The sequence below is a fragment of the Mus pahari genome, chromosome 4 (genome assembly GCF_900095145.1).
Source record: "Mus pahari chromosome 4, PAHARI_EIJ_v1.1, whole genome shotgun sequence".
Classification (NCBI taxonomy): Eukaryota; Metazoa; Chordata; class Mammalia; order Rodentia; family Muridae; genus Mus; species Mus pahari.
Window position 1 is genome coordinate 7757159 of NC_034593.1, and position 12596 is coordinate 7769754.

Consider the following 12596-nt stretch of genomic DNA (forward strand, 5'->3'; position numbering starts at 1 on the left):
ACAGAACACCATTTGCTTATGCTCTAAGATCAAATATTGACAAATGTGACCTCATAAAATTGAAGCTTCTGTGAGGCAGAAGACACTGGCAATAGGACAAAACGGTAATCTATAGATTGGGAAAAGATATTTATTAACCCTATATCCGATAGAGACCTAATAATCAAAATATAGAAAGAAGTTAAAAAGTTAGAATTCAGAGAACCAAACAACCCTATTAAAAGATGGGGTACAGAGCTAAATAGAGAATTCTCATCTGAGGAATATCGATTGGCTGAGAAGCACTTAAAGAAATGGTCAATATCTATAGATATCTGGGAAATGCAACTCAAAGCAACACTTAGATTCCACCTCATTCCAGTAAGAATGGCTAAGATGAAACTCAGGTGACAGCAGATGCTGAAAAGGATATGGAGAAAGAGGAACACTCCTCCATTGCTGGTGGGATTGCAAGCTGGTACAACTACTCTGGAAATCAGCCTGGCCGTTCTTCAGAAAACTGGTAACAATTCTACTAGAGGATTCAGATCTACCACTCCTGGGCATATACCCAAAAGATGCTCCAAGGTATAACAAGAACACATGCTCCCCTATGTTCATAGCAACCTTATTTATAATTGCCAAAAGCTGGAAAGAACCCAGATGTTCTTCAGCACATACAGTAAATATTGTACATTTGCTCACCGAAGTACTGCTCAGCTATTAAAAACAATGATTTCATGAAATTCATAGGCAAATTGATGGAACTTGTAAATATCATCCTATGTGAGCTCATCCAGTTATAAAACAACACACATGGTACATACTCACTGATACATGGATATTAGAAAAAAAAAAAAGCTCAGAATACCCATGCTACAACTCACAGACCACAGGAAACACAAGAAGAAAGATTACACCAAAGTGTGGATGCTACAGTACTACACAGTAGGGAGAAGAGAATAATCTCTGGGTAGTAGAGGGAGAGAGCGATCTGGGAGGGAGAGGAGGGGGAGGGGAAAGCAGTGGTGGTCCTGATAAGTGAGGAGATGGGGGAGAAGTACAGTGGTTCAGTGATTTAAAAGGAGGTTTATAGTGGTTGGGGAAGTGGAACTGGTGGTAGCCACTAGAAAGTCCCAGATGCCAGGGACACAAGTGTTTCCCAGGACCCAACAGGGAGGACTTTAGCAGAAATACCCAACAAAGGGGAGATAGAACCTGTAGAGACCATATTCAGTGGTTAGGTATGATCCCCAGTTGAAGGATGGGACCACCTATCCACCTCAATAATGTTAATTCAGAATTCCTCCTGTCAAAAGTTAATGAAGGGACAAAGAGTATAGAAAATACTGAAGGAAAGACCACCCAGAGACTGTCAGTCTAGGTACCCATCCTGTCTGCTGACACCAACCCAGACACTAATTCTGATGCCAAGAAGTGTTTACTGACAGGAGCCTGGTATAGCTGTTCCCTGACAGATGCTGCCAGAGCTGGACAAATACAGATGCAGATGTATACAGCCAAACATTGTACTGATCACAGGGATCCCATTGTGGAAGTAAGGGCAAAGACTTTAGGAGCTGAAGGGGTTTGCAACCTCATAGGAAGAACAATAATATCAACAAACCAGACCCCCTAAAACTCCCAGGGATTAAACCACCAACCAACGATTACACAGCCATTACCCATGGCTCCAGATAGATATGTACCAGAGAATTGCCTTATCTGGGTTCATTGTGAGGTGATCTCTCGGTCCTGTGGAGGCTTGAAGACCCAGAATAGGAAAATGCTAGGCTGCTGAGTCAGGAGTTGGTAGGCAGTTGGGGGACCACTCTCATAGAGGTAGGGAGAAGCAAGGAGGGGGTGGGGGCTTGTATAGGTGAAACTGGAAAGGGGGATACCATTTGAAATGTAAAAGCAAAAGAAGAAGAAATGGAGAATTGGAGGGCAGGAGGACAAAGAGAAAGAAGGGGAAAGTGTGCTTTTATCTTCCCTCTAGGCATTAGTGTTGGGCAGACACCCTTGACAGGTGGTTTTGTATACTCAATCACTTTTTACACTAAGAAGATTGTGGGGCACCACCTCACATATCACCATCACCAGATGGCGCCGACATCCGCTGCAAAGCTGACATGCAACCCCATTGCGTATGCGCTAGTGCTTTCCTGCTCTCTGTGCCAAAGTGCTCGCTTTCTACCAAAGTGCTCGCTTTCTACGCCACCTCGGGCGACCCGGATNTGGCCTATCAAGGGCTGCCATGTCCGAGGCGGAGTAAACCTCCTATATAAGGGAGGCAGTCTTTGTTCTCAGGGTCTCCACATTGTGAAGCTTATGCTCTCCCTCTCAAGATGCATTAAAGCCTGCTACAGAAGGATCCTGTTTGTGTGCCGCGTCGTTTCTTGCTGGCGAGATAATTAGCGCGGGACAGAAGATGATTAAACTATTTTTGATCAGAGAATAAAAAAAAAAAAAAGAAAAGAAAAAGAAACACAGATAAGTAAAAAATACAGATATTATCTCAGAGTTAATTTTTGGAATAAAGTTATCCAAGCAAATTATCCAAAGAAGCGAGCTGGACTAGCTATTCTAATATCCACTAAAAGAGATTTTCTACCAAAATTAGCAAAAAGAGATGGGGTAAGGTATACATCAAAGAAAAATCTTGCAAATGATATTTCTGTTCTGAATATCTATACCCTAAATTCAAAGGCATAAACATTTGTAAAGAAATACTACTAAATCTTAAACCTCACATTGAACCACACACATTAATAATGGGAGATTTCAATACCACACTCGCATGGACAAGTCGTCCAGACAAAAACCAAACAGAGAAATAATGAAAATAAGCAAGGTTATGAATCAATCTGACCAAACATATCTACACAACATTACAACATTTCATCCAAACACAGAGAGGGGGGGGAGGAAGGAAGGGAGGGAAGGAGGGAGGAAGGGAGAGAGGGAGGGAGAGGAAGAGAGAGAGAGAGAGAGAGAGAGAGAGAGAGAGAGAGAGAGAAGACACAAATAACTTCTTTTCAGCACCTTATTGAACCTTTTCCGATATTGATCATGTAGTATGTCACAAACAAAGCCTTAACAGATACAAGAGAATTGAAATAACACCTTGTATCTTATCAAACCAGTTTAGATTAAAGATGGATTTCAACAACAGAATGCCTTCAAAGTCATAGAAATGGAACAATGTTCTACTCAACGATCACTGGTCAGGGAAGAAACTCATCAACAAAATAAAACCCTTCTAGAATTCAGTGAAAATGAAGGAACAACATACCCAAACTTATGGGACACAATGAAGAAACTATAAAGAAATTAGCGAACTCTCACAGTAGCAACTTAAATGTATATATGAAAGCTCTAGATAAAACTGAAGCAAACACACCAATGAGTAGTAAAGAGCAAGAAACATTAAAATTAAGGATGAAATGAATTAGAAACAAAGAGAACAATACAGTCAATGAAACCAAGAGGTGGTTCTTTGAGAAAAAAACAACAAAATATACAGACACTTAGCCAAAGTAACTAAAAATCAGACGTCAGTATCAAAATTAACAAACTCGCAACCAAAAGTGAGAGAAAACAACAGACACTGAGGAAATTCAAAGAACCTTTAGGTGTTACTTCAAAAGCCTCTACAACACAAAATAGGAAAATGTAAATGTAATAGACAATTTTTTAGATAGATAACACTTACCAAAGGTAAATTAAGATCAGGTCAACTATCTAAGTAGTACTACAACACTTAAAGAAATAAAAAGAGTCATTAAAATTTGTCCAAGCCCCCCACCCCAAAAAAAGTGCAGAGCCAGATTGAAATATCACAGAATAATACCAGACTTTCAAATGAGTTAATACCAATACTCCTCAAACTATTCTATTCAACAAAATCAAATAAAAGGAACTTTCCCAAATTCATGCTATGTGTATATAGTCACCCTGATATTCAAGCCATTCAAAGACTCAACAAAGAAAGAGAATTTCAAGCCAATTTCCATTATGAATATTGATGTAAAAATACTCAGTAATATACCTACAAATAAAATTCAAGAATACATTGAATACATCATCTGCCATGATCCGACAGGATCCACTATGATCCCAGGGATGCACCGATGGTTCAATATCAGAGAATCTATCAACAAAGTCTACCATATAAACAAACTTAAAGAAATAACTGCACCATCATCTCATTACATGCTGACAAAGTATTTGACAAAATCCTATACCCTTTCAAGTAAAAATTCTTAGATCCGGGACACAAGGTACATACCAAAATATAATAAAAGAAATATAAAACAAGCCAATAGGCAGCATCAAACTGAATGAGGAGAAACTTAAAGCAATTCTACTGAAATCAGTAACAGGGCAAGACTGCCACCCCACTCCATATATGTTCAACATAGTACTTGAAATTTTAGCTAAAGCAGTTAGATAACTAAATATCAAGGAGATACAAATTGGAAAAGAAATCAAAGTATAACTATTTGCAGATGATATGATATTGTACATATGTGAAACCAGAAATTCTACCAGAGAAATAATACAGCTTATAAACACCTTCAGCAAAGTGGCTGGATAATAAATTAACTAAAACAAACAAACAAACAAAAAAAAAACAGTAACCCTCCTTTATACAAATGATTAAGTAAGAAAGAAATCAAGAAAATAACATGCTTTATAATGCCAGAAACATTGGTATGATCATAACAAAGCAAGTGAAAGGAACTGTTTTACGAGAATGTAAAGTCTCTGAAGAAAGAAATTGAGGTAGATCAGAAAATGGAAAGATCTCCCATGCTCATTAAGTAGAAGGGCATAGTAAAAAATGACCATGTTACCAATAATGATCTTTAGATTCAAACACAATTCCAATAAAAATTCTAATATTCTTTCCAGACCATGAAATATAAATTTAGAAACAGACATCTTGATAAGTGGGATTGAATTGAACTTAGAAATGATCCACACACCTATGAACACCTGATGTTTGACAAAGAAGCCACATCCATATAGTGCAAAGAAGAAACCATCTACAAGATATGGTGTTTTGCTAACTGGATGTCTGCAAATAGCACAATAAAATAGATACATATCTATCACCCTACACAAAGCTCAAGTCCAAGTGGATCAAAGAACTCAACATAAAACTGGACACACTAAATGTAATAGAAGAGCAAATTGGGAATATCCTTCTACTAATTGGTCAATAAAAGAAATTGATGAACAAAACACAAATATCTCAGGCATTAAGATCAACAATTAATAGAAGACCTCATAAAACTGATAATCTTTTGCAAATCTCTAGACACCATCAATAGAAAAATGTGGCAGCCTACAGAACAGAAAAACATTTTCATCATCCCTACATCCATCAGAAGGCTAACATTCAAAATATATAAAGAACTCAAGAACATAGTCACAAAAACACCAAATAACCCAATTTAAAAAATGGTCAGACTAACAGGACCTTAATAAATTTTGTTCCTGTATCTATATTCTTCTACTCATCCAGTGAATCAATTAAGGCTTTGGAATGTGTTTCCTATACTAGGCTTAAATGCTCTCATTTTATTGGACTTTCCTAACATTATTTTTTTATACATATCTTACAAATTGTTACTCTCTAAGAACTGTGGCCAGCAATGGGGGTTGAACAAAAGGGGTTATTGAGTATTTAGCAAAGAAAGACTCTCCATACATCATAATAATGCACTAAGTACAGTCATTACAAGATGATGTTGCTTTCACTTATATATATATATATATATATAAATTATATATATATATATATATATATATAATTTTTATTAGATATTTTCTTCATTTACATTTCAAATGCTATCCCTAAAGTCCCCTATACCCTCCACCTCCTTGCTCCCTTACCCACCCACTTCCACTTCTTGACCCTGGCGTTTCCCTGTACTGGGGCATATAAAGTTTGCAAGACCAAGGGGCCTCCCTACTGAATGACAGCCAACTAGGCCTTCTGCTACATATGCAGCTAGAAACACAAGCTCTGGGGGTACTGGTTAGTTCATATTGTTGTTCCGCCTATAGGGATGCATACCCCTTCAGCTCCTTGGGTCCTTTCTCTAGCTTCTCCATTGGGGGCCCTGTGTTCCATTCAATACATGATTGTAGCATCCACTTCTGTATTTGCCAGGTACTAGCATATTCTCACAAGAGACAGCTATATAAGTGTCCTTTCAGCAAAATCTTGCTGGCATATGCAATAGTCTCTGCATTTGGTGGCTGATTATGGAATGGATCCCATAAGGGCAATCTTTGGATGGTCCATCCTTTCATCTCAGCTCCAAACTTTGTCTCTGTAACTCCTTCAATGGGTATTTTGTTCCCCATTCTAAGGAGGAACAAAGTAGCCACACTTTGGTCTACTTTTTCTTGAGTTCCATGTGTTTTGCAAATTGTATCTTGGCTTATTCTGTGCTTCTGTCCCAATATCCACTTATCAGTGAATGCATATCATATGCGGTTACCTCACTTAGGATGAAATCCTTGAGATCTAAAACTTTCATGAATTCATTGTTTTTAATAACTGTGTAGTATTCCATTGTGTAAATGTACCACATTTTCTATATTCATTTCTCTGTTCAGGGTCATCTGGTTTCTTTCCAGATTCTACCTATTATAAATAAGGCTGCTATGAACATAGTGGAGCATGTGTCCTTATTACCAGTTGTAACATCTTCTAGATAAATGTCCAGGAGAGGCATTGCTGGATCCTTCGGTAGTACTATGTCCAATTTTCTGAGAAACCACCAGACTGATTTCCAGAGTGGTTGTACAAGCTTGCAGTCCAACCAACAATGGAGTAGTGTTCCTCTTTCTCCACATCCTTGCCAGCATCTGCTGTCACCCGAATTTTTGATCTTAGCCATTCTGACTGGTGTGAGGTGGAATCTCAGGGTTGTTTTGATTTGCATTTCCCTGGTGATTAAGGATGGTGAACATTTTTTCAGATGATTCTCAACCATTCAGTATTCCTCAGTTAAGAATTCTTTGTTTAGTTCTGTGCCCCATTTTTAATGATGTTATTTGATTTTCTGGAGTCCAGCTTCTTGAGTTCTTTATTTACATTGGAAATTAGTCCCCTATCAGATTTAGGATAGGTAAAATCATTTCCTAATCTTTTGGTGGCCTTTTTGTCTTATTGACTGTGTCTTTTGCCTTACAGAAGCTTTGCAGTTTTATGAGGTCCCATTTGTTGATTCTTGATCTTACAGCACAAGCCATTGGTGTTCTGTTCAAGAATTTTTCTGCTGTGCCCATATCTTAGAGGCTTTTCCCTACTTTCTCCTCTATAAGTTTCAGTGTCTCTGGTTTTATGTGGAGTTCCTTGATCCACTTAGAGTTGAGCTTTGTATAAGGAGATAAAAATGGATCAATTTGTATTCTTCTACATGATAACTGCAAGTTGAGACAGAACCATTTGTTGAAAATGCTGTCTTTTTTCCAACTGGATGGTTTTAGCTCATTTGTCAAAGATTAATTTTTTTGTTACAATACACATGAATTATATGTATAACACTTCTTTATCCTTTACCAAATTTTCTTTCATTTATCTATCATCTATCTATCTATCTATCTATCTATCTATCTATCTATCTATCATCTATCTATTTATTTTTACTTAAGGTTCTGCTGGGTTTACAAAAATGTGACATGAGCTATACTCAGTGGGGAAGAAAGGTCTGAAATTGAGAAAATAGACCAATCAAATTGGCATGTAAACAAGTCTATGGTGCATTTTCTCAATTGATGTTTGATGTGGGAATGTCTAGGTCATTGTAAGCAGTGCCACCTCTAGGAAGATGGTTTAGAGTTGTTCAAGAAACCAAACTGAATAAGACATGAATAACCAGCAAGTTTACAATGGAGTTTATGGCTTCTCCTTCAGTTGTATCAGGGACCTGCTTTTAGTTCCTATCCTGTCTTCCCCCAGTTAAGAACTTACAAGACAGAAAAATGAAACCAACCATTTCCTATTCCAAGTAGGACCAAGAAGCACTTAAAGAAATGCTCAGAGTCCTTAGTCAGCAGGGAAATGCAAATCAAAATGACTCTGAAATTCTGTCTTATATCCATCATGGCTAAGATAAAAAACTCAAGAGATAGCATAGGCTGGCAAGGTTGCAGAGTAAGTCAAACATTCCTTCATTACTGGTGGGAATGCAAACATGTCCAACCACTTTTCAAATCAATCTGGTGGTTTGTTAGAAAACTGAATAAAGTTCTACATTAAGATTTAGCTATAGCACTTCTAAACATATACTCAAAAGATGCCCCACTATACCAATACACCACAAAGACACTTGCTTAATTTGTTTATAACAGCTGTATTTGTAATAACTAGAAACTCGAAATAACCTAGATGTCCCCAACTGAAGAATGGATCAAGAAATTGTGGTATATCTGTATAACTGAATCCTATCCAGCTATTCAAAAACAAAGACACTGAGACATTTATGGGAAAATGGAAAAAAAATTAGAAAATATCATCATGAGTGAGGTAACCCAACCCTAGGACACATGCATTTATAAGTGGGCATTAGCTAAAAAGTACAGTACAACCATACTATAGTTCACAAACCAAATGAAACTAATAAGGAGGATTCAAGGGAAGATATGTGAATCTCATTCTGAAGGGGACATAAAATAATCATCAGACTTGGATGGAGTGAGGGAATTAAATCCGAAGAGGAAAGAGAAGTGAAATAGAGGTGGTAATTAGGTTTCAGTATGTGAGTTTCTGTCTGTGGCAAAACTCACTTTAATCCTGTCTGGGTTCATCCTAAGAGGCGGGCTGGCCTGAAATGGAATGTATGAGAGAAAAATGGAGCCAAGACAATATTTTTACTGATCAAGGCTTGAAGTTTAATGTAGGAACTCAGTTTATATAGTGTGGGAAAAAACCCAGTCCCCAACCCCCAGTCTTAGAAGGCACAGGTGAATGTCTGTGGGCAGGTCCAAAGTATGTTGTCTTCTGTGACAAACAGACTTCTCAGCAGACTGTGGCCACTCGGCGACAGCAGAGCAGCTCTGGTGGATCTTAAGGTTACTGCCTGTTGATCTTAGTGCCTGCGGGGGGCTGCATTTTGAAGGACAGTGATTAGTTTAAACAGTAAGGTAGGCTTGGCGGATAACTGCAGGTGGTCCAGTGGCAACAGAGAGCTGGGAGACCCCAACATTTCCACCCTTAATTTTTAATAAAATTAGCTGGTCTGTCACAAAATATATTTATGCTCTATTATCCAGGAACCATGGGGGCTGGTGGCCACACCTGATGCAGATTTTCCCAAACTGATTTATTAGTCTAGTGGTGGGAACAAGCAGCTTGAGGAGGAAGTCCGCTGCAAGGCTAGTCAGAATTTTCAACCCACCACCAGGGGTTCTCCAGTAAATCCTCAATTATGCTGATTCCTTTAGGCCCAGGAGGAAAAAAATACCTGATTTTGGGTGTTCCTGCTAAAGCAATACCACAATTCCCCTATATCCTGGGCCTTGGTAAATACTAGAATATGAACATAACTTCCACACGTATTTTACATTTTACTCTAAGCTATGCCCTGGGCTTGGCTCTGTTAGAGGCATTATTAACATGCGGATAGGATTCATGTAATATATGATTGGAAATGCCAGGACTCTAGGAGGCTGAGTCTCTTTTGAGATTTTTTTTTTCAGGACTCCTCTAGGTTTTTAGGCCTGATGTGGGTCACTACTAGAGTGGTGGTGGCATTTTCTCCCTATTAATTTTAGTTTTAGTCGAAGTTCCAGAATGTAGTCAATTTATCAATGTTTTAAGTGTCCAAATGTCTTTTGCTAATAACTGAAATTTTATGCCTTTAACGGAACCAAGTCATGAGAGATATCAGTATCTCTCCAAACTCCCCGCAATTGAGCTTTAGTCGTTTTCCAGACAATGGTTCTATTATAAGGTAATGGCGTGACACAAACATATTGGAAGGAAGCATGACATTTAGTAGCTAGCCTAACCGTGATATTTTTAACATCGTGCCCTAATGCCAGCACCACTTATTAAGGGCGTTCACCTTGGCCAGACCAAACCACAATATATATGTTTAGATGCTGAAGGGTTTTTGCCACCACTCCATGTAGGAAGATGAGTCTGAATAGCACTGTCTGCCCACCGTCGGGGTTAGTTGACCTGCTTGAAAACAAAAGCCAAAGAGTTGAACAGTAACAGGATAACAAACTTTTTTGGGAAGGACCTTTCTTTGTTAAAAAGATAAAGTTTTTAAAGTTTTGCAGTACCTTGTCTTGAGACTTATAAAAGTCTCAGTGACATGGGTACATTTGAAATACTTGATTGTTATAGCCAGTTCCAACATCTGTTTTAAATTAATTTAGAATATCAAACATATAAAGAATTTTTAACATAAGCAATGGTTAACTTGTATTTTAATTGTTTTTGTTATAGAGCAGAAGGCCTGAAAAAGTATTAGTAGTTACACGTGCATTGGTTATTTATTTATTTATCAGAAATTAGAGCATCCATTTGTAGCAATTGATTAAGTCTTTAAGAATTTACATCATTAGGTGGAAATAGGTAGAAGCTAAGTACACGAGAACAATTTTTTTACAATTTGACGTTCACTATCTTTGAAAATACCAATTTATTATGTAAGCCACTATTATTTTGTAAGGAACAAGATTATATAGCCAATTATTTTTATGTAAGGTCTAAAATATGCCTGGTAAAAATTTAGCATGGCATTGTCTTAAGAGGCCTTGTCCGGGCAGGCTAGGACAAATTTTTAAAATGTCTAAAGATAAGTCTTCTTAAGAAAACATCATTTTTTTATGAGTTGTATATGCATAAACAATTGCAAATTGCAACAGTTTGAGAAATATAGTATTTGAGAGACAAACAATATTTGAGCAACTTTAAGCTGAGATATATTGACCATTAGTATACAAATTAAGGCTTGATAATTTACAGGTGAAAAAACCATCTACAGAACCCGGTTTAATTATTTGTGGTGAAACAGGAGGAAACTAAAAAGGAAAAAACATGTGATGTAATTTACAAATACTTTTCTTTACAAAAGGCAGCTTATAAATACAGTAAAAATGGGTGTATGCATACAAATGCATGCATAAAGGCAATTTTCATCTTTAGGATGATAGTCAATTGTATCTAAAAATGATGGTATGCAGTAGGCCAAATAGTAGTATTTTGCAATACCCAATTTGCTGTTTGGAAAGTGGAATTTTTAATTCTAATTAGTAACACAGCACCTTTACAATAGGGTGTTAAGATTTTACTTAGAGAAGAAAAATGATTTTACATCAAAACCTTCTCTTGACAAACAATGGCTATGGGCACTTAATAACTATAACTAAAATAAGCAGCTAGTATTTAGTTACCAATGATTATAATTGATAACAATTNGAAAAGCTTCTTTTGTTTTTTGCAAGGACTTTTGTTTTTTACCAAAGAAATTGCATCTCTCGAGATAAAATAGAAAGGTTTAAATTAATTTGAAGCCTTATAATAAGATGCTAGCCCATTAACATCTCTTGGAAGCTTGAAAAATAAACATTTTGAAGCAAATCAAATTTTGTTCTTAAATTTTTTATATATCACAATTTTTTCTTAGCATAACTAAAACCTTTAATATCAAAAGGATAAGGTCTCTGAATTTTATGGAGCAAATTATTTCTCCAGAACTTTAAAACTCCTCGTGTGAGAGCAGGATTTGAGGTAAACTTTTTTCTATAGGCCTTAGCTAATACTTACCACGCTGAAAAATTTAACTCTTAGCTTCATGTATTAAAGCAGAGATAATAAAAATTATTTTTACATAATGTAAGCTGTATAAGCTACACTCAGAGGGAAAACTTTTTAGTGATTACCAGTTTACCAGAAACAAACTCCTTAACAATTATCAAGGAAAAACAAACTCTTTAATAATTTTATATGAAGTAGGCAAGCCACCTTGTAATGCATGATCGACCTCATAAATTTTGAATTAAAACTTTATTATGAGTAACACCTGGGTAGTCTCCCTGAAGGCAGATAGGGGTGATGTCACAAGAACTTCCTTAGACGAGGTTTGTAAAAGAAAGGAAAAGCCACACAGGCCTTGACAAGGCTGTTTTGAGCTTTGTCCCTCCCCGATGGGAAAGCAAAACCCAATTTTAAAACTATCATCTTTGAAAATAATGTTGGAAACATCACTATTAAGTTACAAGGTTTGGCTGCTAATGTATACCCATGAATGCATGTCTTATTTATAAGCCAACATTTTTAGGAAGGAGTCATGTTAAATATTATCTCAATTAGAAGTTTTTCTAGAGGCCTAGTTTTTTGGCCTGCTTATGCCACGTTTTTAAAATGACTCCAACCCTAAGTTACCATTTTAAAGCTAACCTTTTGTAACCAATATTATAACTTTTAATTAACGCCAATAACTTAAGCCATGCAGAGCATTTTTTATACCCTTAAGACAAGTCAAAAACCCAAATGAAGCGGCTACACAAATTATAAATTTAGACCATAGAATTTTATGTTTTATAGCTATAATATTACAAATAAAGGCACTTGTCACTTG